The following is a 24115-nucleotide window of genomic DNA, read 5'->3' as shown; positions in this document are numbered from 1 at the left end:
AGAGCTTCTCTTTTATCTGACTTTCTCTCTGAGCGATCATATTATATACAAATATAATAGGCTGTGTATATAAAAGATAGATAAAGCCACTGTCACATCACTGAGCCTTTGTTGCTGCCTTTCGGAGACAGAAGTCAGCGTCACATTCCAATAAAACCTCTCCCAAAGGCACCGACAAAGGCTGTCGAGAGGTCCAGTTCAGTGGCATCAGGTGCTGAAGGTGAGGCAAAGCAAACTGTGATTGGGTGCAGTGTGTTAGCAGCCTATTTCCTAACTTTAATTAAAAGGAATTACCTTTGTGACAGCTGTTAAGAGAGAAAACCTGTTTTGGTACCCGACTCCAGCTTTTTAACACGGGGCCTCGTATTTGGAGGCGAGCGCTACAGGCGTCCTTTGCATCTCCATCACATTACAAGCGCTGGAATTCGTGTTCACGAACACAAATTATGAGTTATGATTTTGTGGCTTTACAGCGCAGCAACAACTCGTCTGCGTGCAGACAAAAAAGAAAAGGAGAGCGAGACCTTTGCCACTTATTGTGGTTTTTATTTCAGCGGTCGTCACCTTTCTTCACTCCAGGGGCGAAACACTCCAGAGTTTGAGGAAACAGCTTCACGCCCTTTCGGTGTGAAAGCTCTCTCACTGCGATAAAGGCTGTATGTATGCGCGTCCTACTCTACCCTATCCGGCCATATTGTGCTGATGTGCGCTGGTTAAGTAGCGGAAGACTAGAAAAAGACTCTTATCCATATGCCTGAGAGCCCAGGAGTCGGTGTGATCTCTCCCCAGATGAAGCTCTCAGCTTCCTCGCCCGTCCTCTGCGGAGCCATATAGCAGGTGGCAGCGAGGATCAATGGGCCCCAGCCATTACCTCCTCTCCACTTCATATCTCCAGCCTCATCTCGGCGGGGGGCCCGCGGGGCATGCGGCGCGTCTCGCTGCAGCACACCGGGAGAAATAGGGACGTTTTCCATTAGTCTAATTGCTCGGTTATAGTTCTATATTATTGCCGTGATCACCACTGTGGCTCGGTAATGACGGACCTCCCGTGACCCCACGTATAGCTGGTGGGTGTTATGTCTCCCCCATCACCGCCCATCGAAACTCGGCTTGCAGCGGGCGTGGGCGGAGAGAACAAACTTAACGTGGAGATGAAAACAGGAGGATAAACAGCCCCAAAAACGAGCAGAGCTCTTCAAATGTTTTGATGCAAGTTTAATCAAATAGCCTCAGCTATTTACATTCTCAACAGGTGCTGCGTTTGGCTGATTTATGGAATAAACACTGGAGTTGTAGTGCTTGTTCATTTGCCTCCGCTAAAAACTGGCAATATGGGGCTAATTTGCAATAATTTGCTGCTGCTGTGGCCACTGGTTAAGAATGTTTATATAATCATGATATAATAAGAAAAATGAAAATGAGTTTTTCATGCAGTTCAGGCCCTGTCAAACACAGCTCACGGACCCACTAAATGATAATTACATTCCTCAAGCACAGTATTACATTATACCCTCTTACATGGACTTTGTTCACGGTAAATGGGGGAGTATTATTTTCATTTTAAGGCGATCCGACCCGGTATTATTCCCACATCTGAGCTCCCTGGGTACAGTGGAAGGTTTCCCCCCATCAGCGATTACACGAGAAGTCTTCCATCAGCGAGCAGATGAGGTGAGGATTATAATGAATTCATTTACCCTCAAAGACGCTGCCTTTCTTCTTTGTGTTTGTAATATCCCATTTGCATACCTCGTACGATCGGAAAGCTTTAGTTTAAGCGGCGTTGGGCTAATCGGGCCTGAATATTTCACAGCTGACCCGCAGCTCTCCCTACAGGTCAGCGCATAAAAGCTGCTTCCTGTTTTGGGTTTCCTCTCATACAGTCAGGATTGCTGCTTATTATCTGGCCTCCCACTCCTTAGAAGGAGAAAATCCTTGGCCGCCGTGATTCCTCGTTTTTAAAAAAAATTTCTTGTGTGTTTTTTTTTACAGGTGTGGGTATTGATCTTTTGCCTTTGCTGCAGGGGAGCGTGTTCACTTAAAAGGCCCGCTGATGTAGCAGAGCTTATTAAACAAATAGGCCAGAGAACAAGGCCACAATCACTTTGAATCATGAAGGAGGTTGCCCATCTTAAAGCAACACTGTATCAAATATGAAACGCTCTGCTAACAAGGTGTGTAATCTATTTTAATCAGATCATATTTTATGAAACAAGGAGAAGGTTGAACTTAAGTAAGAGAGAAAGATGGAGATTCCGAGAGGGCGAGCTGGGGATTGTATTTTGAAATCGAATGTGACGGCCAGGGACCACGACTTGATTTTACATGCATGGCTTTATAATGAAGCCACGGCAAATGGTCAGTTATGGTTAACTTTAGGGGGAAGCTGGAGCCTTGCTGTAATGGGAGGCTAATTCAGGGCCCATAACGCCTTGACAGGCTGCGGGAGCCGAGCTGGAATATGGAGAAGGATGTAAGTTGCAGGCTCCAGGGCTGAAGTTAAGGTCTGTATTTGTCTGCAAATTGCCACGTTGCCTGAGGATATAATGGGGTCAAGAGTGGCGTGGCATATTTTGTGCGCGCAGACATACTGTCATAGAAATAAACACAAAGCAGCGGCGCACAGCCTCCTGCCGAGAGACTGGCCAACTCACTCGAATCAAGTGCACAGGAGCGACTTGGTGTTGTCATTGCAATTCGGGCCATGATCATTTTTTTATGCCTTTACACTGACTGAGTTCACAGGCGAGTGTTTTCAATCATGTTTTTTTTCTTCTCCGCGCCATAAATTGTTTCAGATCCTGTGACACGACTAGACTTGGTTATGAATACATGAATATATATACACTCACAAGACCTTAGGTAGCGCCACTAGTCAGACGAGATAATGGATGCAGAGACGTTATATACTGCTCCGGGAGCCACCACTTGTTAGATAAGATCTCCTTGGATTTTAATGATTAGAAGGAGGAAAAGAATGAGGCTGAACATGTTTATTTCTTCTTCCTTTTGGAGAAGTAGAAATCCTCTGCTTTTACGGTGAGTAATCACAGTGCTCTTCGGTCATCACCACACCAAATGTCTGCCTGCATTACAGAAAAATATGTGCTCCTCTTTATCCAAAAATAAATAAATAAATAAAATGCTGCTATGGGAACTACTGCAGATATTAATAGATGTCTAATAATAGTTAGCAAGGTATTATTCACCGCTCTGGAAAGCACCACTTGTTGGAAGAGAAACTCCTCTGATATTAATCACCGTGAAGCACAAAGAGAAGGCATTTAACACCCTAGTGTTACAAAATGAAGATGCTGTTGTTTGCGTCGTGTTATAAATTTGTTGGATCCTGAGCGCGCTCGCAGGGCCTCTTTGCCGCCAGCATCGGGGTGATGCGAGCAGGGGGAGAGGGGGGGAGGAGGAGGAGGAGCAGAGGAAGGAAGAGGAGGGATGCCTGCATCTTTAAAAGGTAGATGGAGTGAGGGAGCGGGGCGGATGGGTGGCTGGCAGGATTGTGCTGACGGCAGGGCTTTGGTTCAGAGCATGCCCATTAGAGGGAGCCATAAATCCTGGGCTCTCTGGGCCGGGCTGTGTCAGCAGTCCACTGAATGAATTGATTTTAAACGCCACTGAAAAAAAGAGAAAGTGCAAGGGGGGAGAGTGAGAGAGAGAGAGAGAGAGAGAGTGACTATTTAATTCACCCTCCGCCAGAAGCCCACACCCCGTTCCACCCCGCTTCTCAATTCAGGACTGCTGCTGAAAAGGGGGAGGAGAGAAGTCTAGAAACACTGAAACTGTCACCAGCAACAAGCCCAGGGCTACGCGGCCCCCACATGTTTGATTTAAACAGGAGGGAAACACACAAACCAAATACATAATCTCAAATTCCATACAGCATTTGTTCTCCCACCCCTCTAATTTTTCCCTCTCAGCCCTCTCCTTTTATATCTCCACAAGAGAAATGAGACATATCGTAAAAAAGAGAGGGAGAGGGAGAGAAAGGCACCGCTGCATTTGAAATTCAAATGTGTTGGATTTTGAAATTGATGTATGTGTTTATTCATTTACGAGCAGCATCCATGTGTGCATGCATTTATATATTATCAGCAGCAATGAAACGCCGCATAGAAGCCCCGTAGCCCGTCTCTCTCCCCCGCGTGCCCCCTCGCCTTTGTTTCTTCCCCGAGCTGAAGCCGCCGTTATGTTCAGCTTTGCAGGAAATGTGTTTGCGAAGAGATGCGCGGTAAATCGTACACGAGGACCAGTTTCACTCGGCCTTTGTTTCGTTTTATCTAAACGTGTAGCGGCTTTCGTTTTGTCTTGCTCTGTGCCCACGCCGTGACACCGCCCCCTCCACCCCGTTTCCCGTGTACTTACCTGTTAGAGTGTCATCAGACACTGGTGGGAGTGCACTGCTGCCCTTGTAGAGAGCAGTGTTACAAGACCCTCTAAGGATCTAATCTGTGTGAAACCTGCAATGTAAGTGGAATATAAGGCGAGGGTAGGGCGGGTGAAATCGATATCATATTTATCATATTCATAAATATGCAAAAATTGATCACGCCACATTCACCTGAAGCGGAGCACCCGTGTCTGTGGAAATAAAGGAGCCGTTTCTCACTCCTTTCATATATTGTGCATGGGTCTTGTTGCGTATTAGGCCTTTTTATCTTTAATATTGACACAGAACTTAAAGCTGGAATAACTGATTTTTTTCTGCTTTCTTCATTAGGGGGCAGAAAAACTCCACAGCAAACTGACTGACACGTGGCTCCAATGTATTATCAGTTGACTAACAAGGAGACTGAACAAAACGAGGGGCTGAAAGAGGTTAAAAGTCGGGGGGGGTGGTGACAGCTGTGGGGCCGTCATGCTGGAGGACCTACTTCCTTTCATACTGATTGATTTTAATTGCTAATAACTGATCACTGGAGCTTTAAATGAACAGGATGCAGAAACCGAATTTCCTAAAAATTCAAATCTCTTCATAACATTCTGATATAATGGAGGGAGAAGGAGGGGCGTCTGGTGTGTGTGTGTATGTGTGTCTTTGGGGTGGGGGGGGGGGGGGCATCCTCTCTGGCTCATTACGCTGTTTAAAGAGCCGGCGCCTCCGAATCACCTGCCCGGCTCCACGCTTCAAACAAGCTCAGCCACCAGGGATCATACATCAACTTCTCCATCAGTCCCCCGGCTTCACTTTTTCACTATCCGGCTGCGAACACATGAGCCCCACATGCAACCCACACGGCGAATGTGGGAAAACAGATAGGATCGCTCGTTGAATACTGATCTCACGCCTGCTGCAAAAAGCACAATAAATTAGTTACAAAGCAGCTGTTACGCTGTTACGTGCGTTATCCTGAATTTAATCGAATACCTTTGGTGGACTCGCAGCATCCCGGGCCCTGTTTGTGGCCCCGGCATTGCTAACACACGGCTCCTCTGCATGTAAAAAGTACACTTTCTCATGCCTAATTACCCACGGGCTAAGGCATGAAGAGGATTCGCTGCGTATTACTATAAAGATTGTGAGGATATTTCACTTTGAAAAATGGTGAAGCGCACAGGACTAAGGGCTTGATTACAAGGAGTGGGGCACACAGCCTCTACATCTTCCTTCCCTCATTTCAATTATGGCTGACTGGAGGCACGGTGCTGCCACCGTCCTCAAATAAAACTAAAATATGATAAAGCTGAAATATCAGGCCCAGGACTGCGCCCAGCCTCGAGCCATGTGAGGCGCCGATCCTCGGCACGTAATTACAACATTTGCCAATATTTTTTTGACGGGAGGTTCAACATGGATATGAATGAAAGGGGGGAGGGAAGGCATGAGGAGCGTTCATGACACGTGATAAAAAGCACATTTCATTCTGCCCTCCCTATGGATAACAGGAGACATGCCTGCACAGAGCTGTCTCTGTGTGAGAGGGTATAGATGGCTGTATTACTTTTAAGTTGCTAGATCATTACTCATGTGAAGATGCATGAGCGAAGTGCTGCAAACATGAGCGCTGAAAAGAGCTTGTCATGTCTAGTCATACGTATATATGGATGCTTAAAAGAAAAAGTGTTCCTGTTTTTGAGATGGCACCCTGCTATTTCACAACAATCCAGCTGCTGTAAGCAAATATTTTTTCAATGGGAGGACAAAAAAAGTGCTACAAAGCATATTCTCTATTCAATTCATGTTTGCCCTTTTAAGCGCTGGCCTTTGCAGCCCCCTGCAGACGGAGGCGGTGTGCGATGCGGCCGCTTTCTCAACGTGACGCACCGACAATGGTGGATCTCCTCTTCCACGGTGGCCTTAACACCCCAGGCAGCCAGGGTGCATCCTATGTCAGCATTAATCACAGTCTGGCATGCCCGCCATGTCGCCGGTGCCACGCGGGGTCAGTGCTCCGCAAAGCTGGGCATTCGGAGGAAATCCCGGCCAGCGTGGCACGGAGTCTCCCGCTACACCGGATGCACGAGGAAGCGAATTGAGGATTTGCGCGGAACGTGATCTATTTAGGCCCGGTTTGGTGAAGCCACAGCTCAGAACGTAGTGCGGCGATTAAAGCGAGCAAATACGGGACCTGACACGTCAGTGTAACCTCTTTATAAATCCTCTCTTATGACTGCGCAGCGCTTCAAATGAACAACACCAGCGTGGCCCAAAAACAGGTGTAATTTTTTTCCAGTATCGATTCAAATTTCAGAAAAAACGAAACCCTTGAAGTCGGCTGTCTAACATTTATGATTTCACTCAGAACTGAAACATTTTCGCTGAAGTGTATATAATAACATTTTCCAAGTATTCATTCTTCTTAGATTGAAGTACACGATATATCATTTTGTAGATCTGATCTTGGTCATTAAATGTGGGGGGGGAAAAGTGCGAAGCATTTCCTCTTCTACACTGAACTCGCTCACTGGAGCTCTTCACATAAAGAGTCTTCAGCTTCTTTGATGTGTGTGTTTGAACGTGTTTACATATCTTTGTGGGGTCCAAAAATTGAAAGTTTACCATGCTTGTGGGGACCAACTGGCCTGTGGGGACAAAATCCCGGTCCCCACAAGTTAAAGGCATTTTTTGGACTCAAAATGTGGTTTCTGTGTTATAGGGTTATAAATAGGTTGTGTTAGGGTTAGGTTTAGGGTATTAGATGTCCCCACAAAGATATGAAAACACGATACTGTGTGTGTGTCTGTGTGTGTGTGTTTTGTTCTGTTGTTATTTTTTTCCCCTCTCAGTGTTGAAGTGGCTCCAGCACCTGCTTTTCAAAGTGAAGGAGGAAATGTTTTGCAGAGGGAAGAGCTTCTGCAGCAAAATCAAGAACGATTCCGCCCCCTTCACTCGTCACAGTGTGGGGGATTCAATCAAAAGTCTGCCCTGTGACCTGTTCTCAGAGAAACAAACAGCCAGCAGAGTCTCCAAAGACCAAAGCCATCAGAGGAGGGCGGCTGGTGTGTGAGCTAAATCGTGGCACTTTTCTGAAAGCTTCCATCATAGAAAAATTGTGAGTTGTCGCAGTGGAGAGTGACTAGCATGGCGCTACATTGATACATTGATGCAGTGAATGCCTTGGACAGTGCAGTAAAAGTGCTGAGGTTGAAATTAAGCTGTTATCTCTGGCATGTATCACTAGGGAGGCAGGAAGCAGAGGTGCAAAGGCAGTAGCCTGTTTGCTTTACTGTTATTGCCTCTTTCCTCATGTTCTGCCATTTTAAACGAAACGCAAAGTTTGTTTATCTTTTATTTTAACAAATCCGCTTTGCCGTTTTACCGAAAATCCATTCTCTGTTCTTTTTTTTTTTTTTTATATAGTGCACAAGAAGGGGGAGGTCACAGGATTTTCTTTTGGCCTATAGGAGTATATGTAGCAGATTTTAAGCTATCATTTCTGCCTTATCTTGAAATTAATGAAAGTAAACATAAAAGAGAACATGGACGTCTTCACAGCCGAGATGGATAGATACCGCCGCAGGTCAGAGGGAGTTTGGGTAAACTTTCCCTTCAGCAGACCTATACTGAGGTATTACCACCTTAAATGTAAGCAGCTGATATTACTAAAAGCAGATGGCTGTGCCTGAGAAAATTGGTGCATGTATCATTTATTTATGTGTTTCCAATTACTTGCAACTCTGGAAAACACAAAAAATTGTATTTAAAACAATAAAAAAAGTCCTAGTTTTGGTGCGACATGCATTTCAACCATACATTGTTTCCTACTGAATATGAGTCTGGTGCATAATCAGCAGCTCATTAGTGTTTTGTCCCCATTTTCATCTTAACCTTCTATTAACAAAAGCATACATAAGCTGTCCTGGTATGATGAGGATTTAATTGAGTGTACAGTAAACAGCGGCTTCCTGGAGCAGGAAATAAAACTCATTTGCATTAAAGTCATTAAATGATATTAACATCAGCTTAAACAATGTTGTCCTAACACAGAATTTTGTATATTTTGGTGAAATGATGAGCCTGAACTGCGTGCCACTGAGCTTAGATTCGGGGAAATCTGCTTACCACAAAAAGTTTCTTTATGAAGCAGAAAAGCTTTGAGATGCTGTTACAGACATGTAAGCTGAGAGCTCCCACACTTATAAATTCAGTATCACGTGTGTTTGCATTGCACTAAACATCCACTTTTGATCAAGTGAATATTTATAGGTAATTTATTGAATTAGGTCTCTTTAATGTTTTACAATGTGGGCTGAAGCTTTTGTATATTCCACCTATACTGTTCACATAGCGTAGCCTGCATGGCGACGATTTCACTAGTACACGTTTGAAATTCCTCACCACAGTTTACTCTGTTGGCAGATATACATCTTGTTTTTTTTTTTTGTTCTTATCTTTGTTTCGGCTTTATTTTTTAACACCTATTTCTCTGCGCCAGCTCTCGCTGAACAGGAATACATAGGAAGTATTTTATTTGTACTTTTATCTGCAGTGTTGATTAGATAGTGAGTAGGACGAGGTTTGTTCAAAACAGCAACTCTGAGCAGCAGAGTGGTGAGAATCCCACACTGCTGGAATTAATGCTGTGGAAATTTACCATTTTTATTATACCACTGTAAATTTCCCCGGAGAGCTGTCAGAGTACAGGTATTTCCCCACCTACATCAGTGCTTTTATTTCTTGACAGACCATAATTTGTTTGTAAATGTAAGATTTTTCCAGTATCTTAATTTATTATACTTTAACTATTAAACAGTTATGCAAACAGGGAGGCGAGAGTTGCATTCCTAGTCACAGAGCTTGATTAATCAATTACCGTTAAGAGTTAAGAAAAAAGCCCAACACTTTGCAAACAGCACTGGGGAGCACTGCGGTTTTAACTTTTAGAACCACAAACCCTTTTAGAGGCACGGGCCATAATGGTGAGGTAAACAAATGCATCACAATTATTTTGACAAAGATGCATTAATGTTCAAAATGCTGCACGTAGCACTTTATAAAAAATCTTCTTCAATGCATATCATCCTAAAGTAGACAGTGAGTAATATGCTTGAGGCACAACGATTGGTTGATGTGACATTGCAAGATAATGACAAAAATCAACAGATTGGTCTTTAATGACGGAACAGAGATGCCACCCTTCAAATTCCGGACCTCGGCATCTTCTCTACACGCGAAGTTACGCTTTGTTTTTTTCCCTGGATCCCAAAATAAGTTTCCTCGTCAAAAGTTGTAATATGACACTTGTACGTCACGTTTGTCTCCCTGGGGCGCGGCGAGTGAGGGGAACGTAGGTGCAGGTGCCGGTTCTGTCATGCCGCACCGACACCCCCGTGAGTAATCTGGTGCATGATAAACAGAGGGTCGAGGTGTCACAGGAACACCTCGGCGACTGGCACAAGGGTAATTACTCTTCCTGCGTGGGTGCAACTCAAAATTTTTGAACCTTTTCTTTCTCCAATCATACTTGATGGATTGAGTGGGAGAAGGCGATCATCTGGTTCTTAGCAGGCTCACTGAGCGTGGTAGGCCTCTGTTGATTAATGATATCTGCTGCAAGTCACCAAAAGCGGAAATTAAGTATTTCTGTTTAAATGTAACATTTGTCTCCTTTGCTGGTGTTGAGAAAGGCATTTGTCAAAATCCCCGGGCTTTGGCGATAGGTGGATTTCCTCAGGGAGCATGCTGGGAATTACTCCCTACTTTCACATTAATGGCATTCAGTGTTCCTATTTTATACCTTGAATCTACTTTTCACCCTTTAACCTCTGCGGTGGATTTTGAATATGTAATCGTTCACTTTTAAAAGCGGTCGGCCGGGCGGCAGTTTAGGATTAAGCATGTCGTAGATTTTTGCAGAAAGACGAGGAATGACCTTGGCCGTGTGATTCCCGATGGCATCTCTGTCTGTGGTGGGCACACGGGAGGGGTTCTGGTGGTTTCACTGGTTGAGTTGGGTTACCGTTTGTGCTGATGGCGAGCCCCTGCCACGCTGGAACGGAACAGACTCCGGCTCCCGAGGAGACTAATGGTTACAGGGCCTGGCCATCGTCCAGTGCTGCCCCAGCCACTGCCTCTCCCGTCGCTGGGATATCATTACCTCCAATGTGTTACATCAGACTCGCTTGGTCAGGCTCTGAAACAGTCAATACTCCACAATTTAGAAAATCAGCCAAGTTTGCAGAAACAAAGAGGCAATATCGGAAATAAAGACGGATATATAATCTGACGCCAGGCATTTTTTCATGCTGGCTGAATTATTTGTTGTCCGGAAGGTGGGGATGAGGAAGGGGTAGAGGGGAAGGAAGGAGGGAGGGAGCCAGGGATCTGTCAGAGGTTAGAGGAGGTGGTCAAACGGCCTGAATAAACGTGCAAATCACAGTGCCCAACCGCTGACCCTCCCCGTCTCATACAAGCAGCCTCTACTTTTTCCATCAATGGAAATCTAATTGCTTGAAAAGCGATCAATGGAAACTAAATTGGTTTTGTGTGGAAGCGAGCATGGAATAAGCTCTGAGCCGTTTTAATGTGTGTTGGTTTTGCATCTTAAATCACGGTAATATTTGGAGCGGGCCCCTGTTCTCTGGAGGGGGTAAACTTTGGTAATGTCGAGACACCGGGGAGGAGGCACTCAATCAAGCTCCTAATAAAAATCACGGGCCTTAATTGTTTTTCCAAACTCGTAAATCGTCCAGCTTAATGGGTTAATATTAAGACTTGTAAGAGGACGGCATGCTGCATGTTTTGGAGTGGCCGGGAGCTCTTCATTGTGGAGCTGCGACCACTGATAACCCTCTAGTGATCTGATATGACTAATCCCCTCTAATCCTTAATACACTCCTTAACATGCTCCTAACTGACAGCAGTCGATATGGGTGCACTTCTCTGTCTTATCGCTGATCTCTTTGTCTTTGTGCACGCTCTGCAGTGAAATTTGCTCTCCCACTCATCCTTTTGAGCGAGGATCACTGGCACATCTGCATCGGTGTCACACGTTTTAGCTCCGAGTGCTTCTCGATAAGCTGAGGGTTGATCAGAGTTTTGAAATTGCACAGGGTTACTGAAGGGCTCGCAGAAAGTCAAGCGCGTGGCGCTTGTGCGATGGAAAGCCGAGCCCGTTTCTACCGCAGTATCCGAAACTGCTCACCCCCCCCTCCAACTTGTCTTTCCCGGCGGACAGCTAGATGGACTGCACGGGAGGCTGGGATGTGGCTGGTGCCCACCGATCGTGTAGCCTTACCCAGGAAAGAACGGTCCCAGCAGAGTAATTTATTGACAGCATTGAGATGTGTTTCTGCCCAGGTGCTTCTCTCAGCCATCCCTCAGGTGCTTATCTATCAGTTATCAGTGCAGACAGAGCACAGACCCAGGTTGTATTTCTGTCTGCTATTGTAATTACATTGTAATTGATCTGAGGGTGTGCTGGGCAGTGCCCGTGCAGTAACTTTGCAAGGGCTTTCCTTTCTTTTGTTATCTGGGAAAGTGCTACGGTATCATTGCGAGCAAACCTTGTAATTGTTTTTACAACCCGCTGTTGCTGGACCGAAACCATCCCGTAAAAGCAAGACGTAAAAGATAAAAAAGTGGTTACGAAGCAGAGAAAATTACACCGAGAAGACATTCAAACAGCTGATCATGAAATCAAATGTATATATTTTCGCTCTGGCCTGTGGCGCTGCTTATCCATCTAGATCCTTTCGGTGTACGTTTCCCATGTTTTGGAAATACTGGCTTTAAAATTTCGCCTTCTCTTGACTATAATGGAGCCAAATGGACCTCATGCTGTGTTGCTCAAAAAGACCCCCTCCCCCCCAAAAATGGAGAGAAACTCTGCAACAGTTTCTTTTTGCAGAAATCATGACCTGGTTACTCAAAAATATCCCGGAGCCTCGCTGTGAGCACAGACTATTTTCTTTCTGTTGAACTACACTGTTCTAACATATGTTTGTGCAAAAGGACACGTGCATCTACCTGCGAGGTGTGGCTCATAATCGCAGCAGGAGGTGAACATTTATCTGGGTCACGATTTCTGGAAAGAGACATTGCAGCTCAGCTGTACACATGCTCACAAAACAGGTGTGGAAAGACAAGAAGGACTACGAGCCAAAAGAAAGTATGCGAGCTTGATTTTCGGACTAACTGTCCCTTTAAGCAGGTTTGAACTTTATTGAAAGTCATAACATGAGCATAGAAAACATGCTGATTAGTTGCTATATGCACAGAAATGCTTACATGTCAATATCAGCTTTATTGGAATTAATGTTGATCCTGAAAATCCGACAGCTTGTCTTTTCATTTTCTGTGCCGTCACCCTCGCAACAACAACAACAACACCAAACGGCACGCCACGCGTATCATTCCGATCACGCATATTAACCAGCCCTCGCCACCCATCAATCTTTTCGCCACCATTTTGTAACTGATGCTGAAATGATGTTATAAATGAGGGTTGAAAATATCCCTGCACTGGCCTGCATCAGCAGTCTGAGGGCCTATCGGATGTTCTCCGCACACATCTGTGAGCTGTACTCACCTCTGGGAAATTAGCAATCAACCTTTTACCAGCCAACACCTGTATAAGGAACACAACATCACCACCCAACCCTTGTAATGTCAGGTCGCACACCCTCGCACGCCTGTTGTGTCGAAGATGTTTTGTTACCCCGATCGTAATTTCGCATCGCTAATCACTGCTGTGGCATGCAATTTGCATGTCGACTCCTTCCGAGTAATAACGGCAGCCTTAAAGCGGCGCTGAAACCATCTGAAACCAGCGTTCGTCCTGAAGCTCCTGTGCAGTCTAATGTAAGTATGCACGCTCTCCCTCATGATCCCTCATTTATCATTTTGACACTGGCTACTTTTTTGAAGTGGAGAAAAATGTTGCAGTCAGCTCTTCCTTTGGTCTCGGAAAATATGTGCGAATGAGCGCGCGTATGTGTCGCGTGTGCGTGTTTTCAACTGCTTGTGGAAGATAGAGGAGAGGCGCGTGTGCGTGCGCGCGCGCGCATTGTGTTTGTGTACATGCATCAGTATGATTAAGGAGCGTGGAAACATGGCACTGGCTATTTACTGCTGATAAACCAGAGTGTGCATTTGTTGTTGTGTTGCATCGCCATTTCCTGGTCGCTTGTTATTCTTATTCAGATGCTCCATCTATCCTGCTTTATGTAAGACAAATTGTTTCCTATTTTTAGGAAGCTTGTTGACCTGATACAGGCAAAAAAAAAGGAAGGCTTTTCAAAACGTAACATTTTTTCTATCATTTAGCACCATTTTAGTTCGCTTTAAGTTAACTTTATGCAACTGTTGGACGTCACGTAGGCACCTCTCCGCTCAGCTTTGACCCAGAAATGCTGTTTAGCAGAACTCCTGACATTTACCTGAGCGTGGACTAATATCCGTGTTAAATTGCATCAATAGATATCCGAACAGGTATCTGTATTGATTGTCGTGGAATCGATTGGTGACATTATGATCCTTCTCACAATGTGCTGGTGGAGAGCCTCTGATAAACAGTCTGATCCATCTAGCTGCACAGAGGGATAATGTTACTTGGCTTTTCTGTTGTGTGCGTGTGCGTGCGCGTGTGTGTTGGAGTGTGTCGTGGCAGGTTACAAATGAGTTTGTTTGTGTTCTGGCCGCAGAAACCTTTTATGCCCCGGGCTGTGTGTGTTGTGTGGGTGGGTCTTGGAGAATGCGATAGAGACTAAGGATCTGTAAGTGTGTGTGTGTGTGTGTGTGCGTGCCCAAATAGCTTTATATGTGTGGGTTGGTTATGAGTTTGAGATGCTTTTTTGGTATTTTGCCTGTTGTTACCACCTTAAGCCATATAGTTTGCTGTCCACTCGGTTTCGATCTCCGTGCTCGCGCCGAGGTCAAGAAGGTGACCTATTGGTAAAAGTGCCTTGCGTGCCAATAAATGCCTAGCAGTATTAATCACATAGGAGCCCTCACTCTGTGAAGAGGTCAATGCTTTAAAGGGCACCCAGAGAGCTGCCTAAGACTGAAATACAGCCAGGGCATCTTTCCGGTTGAATGTACCAAAAGTTTTATTAGTTCCCCCAATGAGGTCAGTCTGCCCTGCATAAATGAAATCTGTCGATATCCCATTATAGGCTTTTGGAACTTGATTGTGAGGCATCTGTCAGATGCATATTTCATTCTAAATTTAGTTAGCTGGCTGTAAGTAATGCATACATTACCACCAGCTTATTTCCCAGTGTACACGGCTGCAGAACATCTGTTTTTCTATTAAGTGAGAGATGAAATATTAATCTTAAAGCAAATCTGGTGCGAGTCAATCACTGACAGAGCGCAGTGACAGCTGCTGTGAAAGTAACACCAGCATGTCAGGTGTCTGCCTCGATACATCTGATCACGACACCAACACGCACTGTACCTCGGAGCCAAAACACGGACGGGTTCGGCGGATCAAATGGACTGTTTTATTAACTGGGTCGATCTAAGCTTGTAATTGCAGAGCGGTTACATTTAGAGCTCCGTGCTGTTGATGTGGTCAAAAGGAGCACGTGCGTGCACCGTCTGTGCTGCGGCGTAGACATTAGCTGCGAGCGCAGGCGGGGAAATGCAGGGCCCTGACAGCAGCAACAGCATAAGTCTGCCTGGAGTCTGCAGCATTTGTTCGGGGATGAACAGGAACCAAAATCAACATACATTACATGGCTGAGTAATGGAAATGAGAGAAACACTGATGGCCGTGATTTTCAGCAGAATTAGTCATCTGCACTGGCTCTAAGTCATTCCCATGCACGACTGGCTTAACAGATGTGTACGATCAATACATCAATATAATGTATGCTCCACGTTTTCGTTCACGTTTTGCCTTTCTGCCTGTTGAAATTGCCGGATGGTTGGAAATCAGACATTGGGACAGCAAGACTTCCAACGAGCCGCGTCGACGACACGTGAAATCAAAACTCTACAAAAAAGTCTGCAGACCTCTTGAATATTTTATGTGATAGATTTTTACATTAATCACTAAATACACCGTCCACCCATTCAATGTATCAATCCACTCTGAGAATTTATTGAACAAACAGGGATCCATACTATGTAATTATTGCCCTCTAAATAGCCCCAGTGAATACTTGAAAAGCTAACTGTATGTCAATATTGCTCAAAGGTGAATTCTATCGACGTGCAGCATTTGAAGAATTTAGTATTTGTCTTGGTTACCAGGTGACGGGCACAGAGCTCAGCTGGAGGCGCCTGTATGGCACGTTTCTCATCGCTAAGTGCAAAACTGTTTATTTTAAGATGACAACACACACACACACACACACACACACATACACACACATACACACATATATATATATATATATATATATATTACATTATGACATTAATAAATAAAGAAAAACAATCATTTGTAGAGCTGCTTGTGTTAGACAAGTGAAAATAGCAACATTCGTACAATCAGCTTAAAGCTTTGCAACAGCACGATGTAACGCAGGAAAGTTTATTGGATAACAACATTACATTTTAATAGTTGTTGCCTAATGTTGCTTCTGCTGCAGGACTGTTAGGTTTACATTCATTTGTAGATGGCACCAAGATAGGTCAAAAATTCTAAACAAGGCCTTAAAATTAAGACTAAGGACATGTTGTCATTTTAACCAGCACAGGAAGCGTGGGAGGGCAAAAACACCATCTCCGTATGCTAATTTGTCTGTCGGATCTGTCAGTTGTCCGTCCTGTCCAAGCCACACATATTTCACCTTCAATAAAAAGCAAATATATATCAACACTCTTTAGGTTTTGTGGACATGTGATGAACTGAATATTTAGATGACTAGAAACACAGGAGTTCCTGCTGGAGCTCCACTTTGGCAGTGCTCACCTTTATCTTACACCCGAGCCAGGGTGAAAATGTACAAAAGTATGTTACTCGCATGGGTCAATAATGCTGCCCTGGGGAGGTGAAGGACAATAAATTCTTCATTGTCAAAGTAAAAGTAAGTGCTAATTAGCTAACGTTTGCTAGCTACCTAACATTGATCCACGGGTCACTGCAGTCAGCGCTCCAGGGCAGTAGTGTCAAAGCAATGATATTTTTGTTAGGTTAACACATCTTGGAAGATAAATCTAATAAAAACTTTCCCTTAAAGGCAGTTTGAGTATCCCACCACTGACAGCTCGGGTAAGGGTTAGAGTGTAGTAACTGCTTAATGAACTATCCTGCATTTTGACTAGTAAACCTAGAACAATTGTCCATCCCAGTCTTATTCCCACGATGCTGCTGTTGTGTTGAAAGTCACGAGCGTCTCACAGCTGTCCTTTGGTATTAGTCCTGTGATGCATTGGCCTATGGCAGTACTGAGACGGCTCTCTCGCTCCCAACTTGTCACATATGGAGAAAGACTCCATGGTGTCTCATTTAAAATCAGTGGGTAAGCATGATGTGCAGGGTAAATGTTGTAAAGGGACATATTTTATCCAAACCACAGTCTTTTGGTAAGCCTAACGAAATAGGGCTTCGTGCCTAAATCTAACTAGGGAGTGAAAACAAAGTGCAGAGCTCTTAAACGGGACACAAACCACAGTCTCCTGGCTGAGATTTACTCCAACGCCATCCTTCTAACTTCCGACAGCGGACTTCCGTTAATGTCATCGACCGGTGTTAGGGTGGCCGGTCCACCAAAAGTCTCCGCCACGGCACCAGTTTCTGATGTAATGGCAGTATTTGCTGTTATAGGATGGCATTTACCTTCCAGTCCTCTGGGGAGTGGCCAACTATGTGTAAGACAATAAAGAAGAAGAATAACAATGCTACTAAAAATCCCAAATGCACAACATCATTAAGCATATATGCAGCAGTGCAGTTTATTAATGCAGAATGTGTCGCCATTATAGCCCACATGCTGCATCGGTGTCTTCCATTGTTCAGAGGCGCGCGTTGGTGCTGAACTGTACGTCCCTGCAGATTTCCCCGCAGGCCCCATTGTGTGCCGACACAAGCAGAACTGTCCTCCGTCTTGAGCTAAAGATGCTTGGACATTAGCATACACAGGTTGTCAGTGGTAAATGAATGACAAGACTTTCATCTCCCGATGTGTCAGCCTCGCTTAGCGGTGACACGGTTCAATGTGCCCCGTAAAGTGCCACTGTGGAAGCCGGTGGAACCAGCACGCGATAGAAACCCAGCCTTGCAAAGATTACTTAATAAATAGAATAATTTCGCCATCAATATTATCCCAGCTCTGTGACAATGTCAAAAGAGAGCAAGAAAACAACCAATCTATATTTGTTATGAAAGTTTGCCATTGTCTGTGTTCTCGCGTGCAGCCGTTTAAGCCGTAATGAAAAATGGAGGTGTGTTTTGTGTGGGGAGGAAGAGTTTTATAAGTGATTTTTGTTTTGATTTTTTTATTGCTCAGCTTCTGTGTTTTGCAGTTCTTTCTCTGTAGCCGGACAGCACGAGGCTTTTCATGAAGATGCACATATTTCTTACAGGTGATACTGGCTCAAGACAGATATGGTTGATGAACTCAATTACTGTACATAAATTTAACTGCGATAGTTAAAGCGATGTCAATTAGTTTTTGTTGGGAATATTTAATGCTCATTAAAAATTAAATCTATGAAGGCTCACTTTGCAGAGAGAAAATTTAAAGCATGAATATTTTATGAGCCCTGACTTGTCTGTCTTGATGACTGTGACTAGTTCTGCCAGCAGCTGCTCGGGATTTTGCAACGCCGCCACGTGATCCAGCCCCCCAAACTTCTGACGTCCTGTCCTTAAAATGGATGACATCTTGATTCCCCGGTAATGAAATCATCACTGGGATATTGCGGACGGTTTTAATTCTGATTAAAAGTCATTTTTTAAAGAGATGACCTCAAACATCTCACTTCTCTCATCTCCGCTCTAATTCTTCATTTCCCATTGCTCGGAGCCGAAGTCCTGAGTTGGCAAAAATCTGCTCGTGAATAGGAAACGTTTATCAAATTTCTCCATTAATCTGATGCGGAGGCCTTGATTAAAATGCTACCCCACACAGGCAACGCAGATGCTCAAAGTGCAGACTTATAGGAATGCACAGATTGATACAGATGTGTCGCGCTTCTGTGCTTTGTTCGGTCGCAGAGGGTGGCTGCTGAGAGAATCGATAAAGGGAATGCTCTGTGATCGGGGGGGTCGGCTTTTGTCCTTAGTGTTTATCCTGACTCAGCACAAAGTCAAAAAGGCAGCATGTGACCAAAGGGAAGACTGATGTGCCGAATACCCCCCCCTCCCTCTCTTCCCTCCACCCTATCTGACCGTCAGGGATTCCACAGAGTGAGCAGAGATTGATTCTCTCCCCACTCAGAGATATAGGGCTTGTTTTTCACACAGGGCGATATGAGACTTTCAGAGAGGGTCTGGCTGTAGGGGCGGTGGGGTGGGGGGAGTCTTGTGCAGAGATGGTGGGATTGGTATTGGTAGAGATGACAGGGCGGTGATGTGGGGATAGGCAGGGTTGATTGGAGCTGAGAGAGAAGTGAAAAACTGAGACAGAGATGGAAAAGCCGAGGCACGCTCTCCGAGGCTGAAGGGATTGGACCGCTGCCTCATTCCAGCCATCCTGCGCCCAGAGACTCCACTCAGGCCAGGCCGGTGTTGCTTCTGGACAAGTTGTCCTCAAGCGTATAGATCTGCTGTCTTCTAATGCTGATTGATATTAATCAAATTGTCTTTGACTGACACAGCAGCCAGGAGCCGCGATTTCTTAACCCAAAAGGCAATTTTCTAAAATGGGCTGGGGTTGAAGTCTGCAGGCGTTCTTGCCGACTGCTCCTGCCAGGGCCACTGACCCCTGGATAGCACATGTAATGGATGAGTACATATGCCTTGTGCTGTCTCCCTCTCTCTGAGCGGAGGAGACATGAACTAATTAATTACGGGGGATGTTGGCCAGGCTGGACGCTGACACGATCGTTGTGGCTGTGTGGTTATTGACTACTCCGCAGAGGAAAGTTGCTCATTTAGCACTGTGTTGCGAGCCTGGGAGGTCACTGATCATTGTGGAAGGAGCATATGCTCTGTGTTTGTCTGTCTCTCGGCTTGTGTTTGCCTCGGTCACGTGCACGCGCGAGCATGTGTGTTCTCCTTCTTGCAAGTGTGTCAGCTATTAAACGCATGATGTAACCAGTAAGCATATTTGCACCTGTCACTTTTTCTTTTAGACTAGCCAAAGTGTTGAAGAGAAGCCCGTTGTAAAGTGCAGCTTTTATTTCTCTGAGATCAAGAGTGGTTGTGGACATTCCAAGAACATGGCAAGTGGAGTAGATTAGAGGGTTATGCCCTTGAACATCTCTGGTTCTCAGTATTATTCTGAAAATATAGATTACAGACTCGGGGTCAGGGAGAGCACCACGGGAGACTATAGAAAACCGCTGCAATCATCTCAGCCGGGCTCCAGCTCTGGTTCACATATGCTTTAGAAATTCTAATTTGCACAAGATGGATGTGGAAAACTACTCGGATGCATCTTAAAAACAGATGGATTATGATGACCATGCTTTTACAAAGCACGTTGCCTAAATGGTGAGAGCCTTGCTGCGTCAGAGCTGGTGGTGTTTCAGCTTTAACTGGCGCTCCTTAGGGACCCATCTTCAGGGGAGGAGATGCTTTTCTAATTGCTTTGGCTTTTGCCTTTTGGTCCTTAGGCATGCGCACCGAGGGCATGTGAGCGGCTGAGGTGGGAAGATCTTTGGGGAGATAACTTTGGCTTGTGTTGCAAATATTGTCAATGTGAGAGAGAGAGCTGGAGAGCGATTGTGCTGCTGTTTTATTTATAAGGGTTAACACAAGGCTGAAATTCTATATAATATATAGTATATGTGTAAAAAGCCTCATTTACTATTTTTCTGACAAGTGGGATTGAGTATGGATCCCCAGTTATGAATTACCCAATTTTTAAGAGATGTTAGTTTGTTATGACTTGTTGACTTTAAGGATCAATAATTGATCCCTTGGAGAGAACTTTGGACCTTTCATCCACAACATCCCTTTAGCAAAGCAGATGTAAGCAGACATATAGCATTGCAGTCGGCTAGACTGGGGCTAATGGTTAAGTGTGGCTATGCAAAATCACACAGTGAAAATATGGCGCAAACATATTTTAATTCAATAGAAAAAGTTTGCCTAACATAGCTGGAATAGAAAATAACTGCTGGAGACTTTCAACATATTTTTGGTTTCTTTTCATCGTAAAATAGAAAATGACCCACAACCGAGATTTGAAGAAGAGCTTTATGCCCGACATAGATGTGGTTAAAGGACGGTCTGTAAATCGTCAACATAATCGGCTGCCGTTTGTCATTTAAAATATTTGTAGCCGTTTTTTCTGTAGTGACACATCCCACTGACTCCGAACAGACGTGGGAAACCTCAAGGAGGAAGCAGCTAAAGTACGCAGCTCAATTAAAAATGGCTGTTAATAAATTACACCTTTAGTATCTTTTCTCTCTGCTGTCATAAATCTAATAAAGCAAAGGTCTTGTGGGTCTCCTCATAATAGATGAAGACAAAACTCCCCCCGGGACCAATTAGACCACCAGGAAATTACTATCTACTGGATTGTGTACCATTAGAAACATCATATCGAAGAGCTTTTGAACAAACACTTGTGAGGAAAACATGATTTAGGAGATTCACGCGAGGCTCTGAGAATTTATGTCGTCTTTCTTCTGGGGGCTCCGGTTGCAGCGATTACGAGTTGACCCGGCTGTATCTAACGGCTGATAATCCCCGGCTGATGGAGGTGACAGTGATGTCGCGCAGACAGGCTGACGGGAGTAGATTGGCAGGTGTATTTTGCCGTGGTTATTGAGAGGTGAGCTGAATCGGCGGGTGGCGGGACGAGCCTCTGCCTGGCTAGAGGGACACGGCGAGTCGTACATTTTTAATGGTTTTCAGGGGCTGCTTACGCAGCTCCTTGTTACTGCCCATCCAACCTGTCATGGCACTGGGCCCACCAGCCTGAGAAACAGGCCTTCCTTCAGACACCTCAATAATTTAGTGCATGTGTTTACAGAACGTTGACAAAGTCAAGTGCACTGGCACTGTATACATCCGGGGATGAATAATACATGTGGCCGGTTCAAGAATGTGCCTAGTGGTATGGAAGTTCAGATCTACCTCACATAAGCAGAGTAAATGTCCTGACATTTCAAATATCCACTGTGCTGAAATGTGCTGAACGCACAGAACTGCTCTGTGAAGAGGGAGAGTTGGTGGTGATGGGGGTGCAGCTGGTGATGGTGGGAGGGATGAGGATTGTACTCCAGAAATAAAGAGTTTCTCTCTCAGAACAATGGCCTGAAACAAACCCTGCATGGCCGCGGGCTCTTTGACGGGATGTTGCTTGTTTGATGCCTCCACGCTTTTATCTGTTGTTTGAGATGCTTAGGAGAATTACAGACAGTGAGAACATGTGGGAGTTATGTTAATTACATGTTTTGGGTTTTTTTTTTTCCTTATTTAAGACTGGGCATTCACTCCATGATACCAGGAGGATAAAAAAGAAGAGATAAGGAACTCTGGAAGTGGAAGGCAGGGATATACACAGCTTTTTTTCTTTTTTTTGATCTCCCTCTTTCCCATCAACTGAAGTGCTGGAATCTCATCAGGAGTGAAACGATGACTAATCAATGTTTTACAGTCCCTCTGGTGCGCCAGCCCGGGACACCTAAAGGCCTCTCATTTCACTTGTATGTATGCATGAGTTTGTGCGCCGTTAAAAACGCCACAAACAAATCACACTTACTTTTGTATGTAGTTGTCGCAGGAGCAGGGATCGATAAACAAACTCCCGCTTCTTTTTTTTCTTTTTTTGAATCCTTATCGTTCTAAAAACGACAACCGGCACGGACGAATTACAGCTTCGCCACTCGCTGCAGCATTTTACAGTGGACGGAGATATAAAACACCTCCTCAGTCACTCCCAATCAGCCTGATTTTTATGCACGCCGCGACATGTGTGCAGTGCAGTGGATCACATTTCAAACCGAGTTATTTGCAAGGAAGACATTATGCAATATTATGTTGGACCTGTGTACACTACATAGGCAAACACAAACAGACATTGCTTGCTTTTTGTTTTCCCCAGGCAACATCGGTGTCTCTGAAATGAAGCAGACAGCAAACATTTCCTGTTTGTTACATTGTAGGTATTATGCTGTCTCTACTGGAACAGACGCCCGAACCACCAGCAGAGGCACAAAACACACACTTCAAGCCTAATGAATTTTTTCGCACAACACAGAGTTTGAGTTTTGTAATTGGTGAGGAAAAGGTACTCCGAAGTGACACGTTCTTCTTGTCGATATCTCCGTCGTCGGGTAAGCGAGACGCCGTCAGATTGCTGCTTCGTCGTTACCCGAGTCTGATTTGCATTTGCGTCTCACCTCACGTGGAGGTGGCAGGAAGCGCAGGGCGAGTGCCGTTTGCTTATTTTTCTGTTTTGCTCACCGGGCTCGCGCCCCAGGCCCAGACCCTCAAATGCCTCAGTAGCCCCAAATTGCGTATGAACTGGTTTATGGGAATTTGATGAATTTAAATTTTTCTAATGGCCTCGAGAAGAGTTGTAGCACCTCAAAAACTGGAGGCATACTACTTTCTTACACCCCTTTGTTTACATTGTAACACTGAAAACAGCACTAACACATGCTGAGTGAAAACTAGTCTTGCTTGGTATTAATTGATGAAAGAACAAGAATGAGAGAAAAGTCATGATTTGTTTTTCCAGCTTATTGGCTGAAAGGACGGTCATGGAACAAATAAAGTAAAAATACTAATGGTTTGGATTTTTTAATGCATTTTATTTGTTGTGTATTGACAGGTTTACACTCTTAATTTTGGGTTACGTACCAGGCAACATAAATAAGACAGACTGCGACCCTGAGCAGGAATATAATTCAGACTGATTAGGCGTTTATTAGCTCCTGATGAAGTCTTAAAGTCTTCAAGTGCTGGTTTGCTTTTTGCCGGCATGCTTGAGGAAGAAATTGATGTTTCTCTTAAAGATGGATTCTAAAGAGAGAAAAAATGGAAGTGGGCAGGACAGCACAATTCATCAATTCATAACTCGCTGATAAACAAGATAATTAAAGACAGGAGATGTTGCTGCACCACTTCTGCTGAGGTATATGATGCCTCAGTATAGCAGAGATAAGAGTGAGCGTTCATCCAGATTATTAGGAATTGAGATTCAAGATGGCCTCGCTGCTCATTTCTGTTGGAAACCTCAACCTCATATTTTGATGTTCTTTTATATTTTCCTTGCTGTTTACTTTTGGGGCTTTTTGTTTAGGCTCAGGCCTCAAAAGTGATGGGTTCCCATTATAAAACTGATCAGGGTTTGGGTTCAAATTCACCGTTTTTGGTACTCCAATGTTGGTTTTGTTTTTCAGCTTCAAAAGCGTCCGCTTGGTTTGAAGTTCAGCCGTTTCCAAAGTCAGGAGTGCTGCGGGCCGATCTTAAATCTTCACTCTAATCAAAGTACAGTAGTGATGTGTGTGCTCGAATTTAAAAAGAAAAAACACAACAAAGGCTGTAAATTGCTTATTTTACACTGTTCTGTGCAAATTATCGAGACCAGTGTGTGACCCACTGCCACTGGGACACAAAGTTCAATGCAAGAGCCGTAACTTTAG

General features: G+C 44.6%; 1 protein-coding gene across 15 annotated transcripts in view; it reads left to right on the top strand.

Moving 5' to 3' along the window:
* The window catches only part of LOC120738381 (RNA binding protein fox-1 homolog 3-like), a 419925-nt gene that overhangs the window by 218444 nt on the left and 177366 nt on the right, over positions 1 to 24115 (top strand). The gene's annotated exons all lie outside the window — the stretch shown is intronic.

Source organism: Simochromis diagramma, unplaced genomic scaffold (genome assembly GCF_900408965.1).
Source record: "Simochromis diagramma unplaced genomic scaffold, fSimDia1.1 OVJJ01000321.1, whole genome shotgun sequence".
NCBI classification, from domain to species: domain Eukaryota; kingdom Metazoa; phylum Chordata; class Actinopteri; order Cichliformes; family Cichlidae; genus Simochromis; species Simochromis diagramma.
The sequence above is the reverse complement of the archived record's forward strand: the minus strand, read 5'-3'. Positions and strand labels throughout refer to the sequence as shown.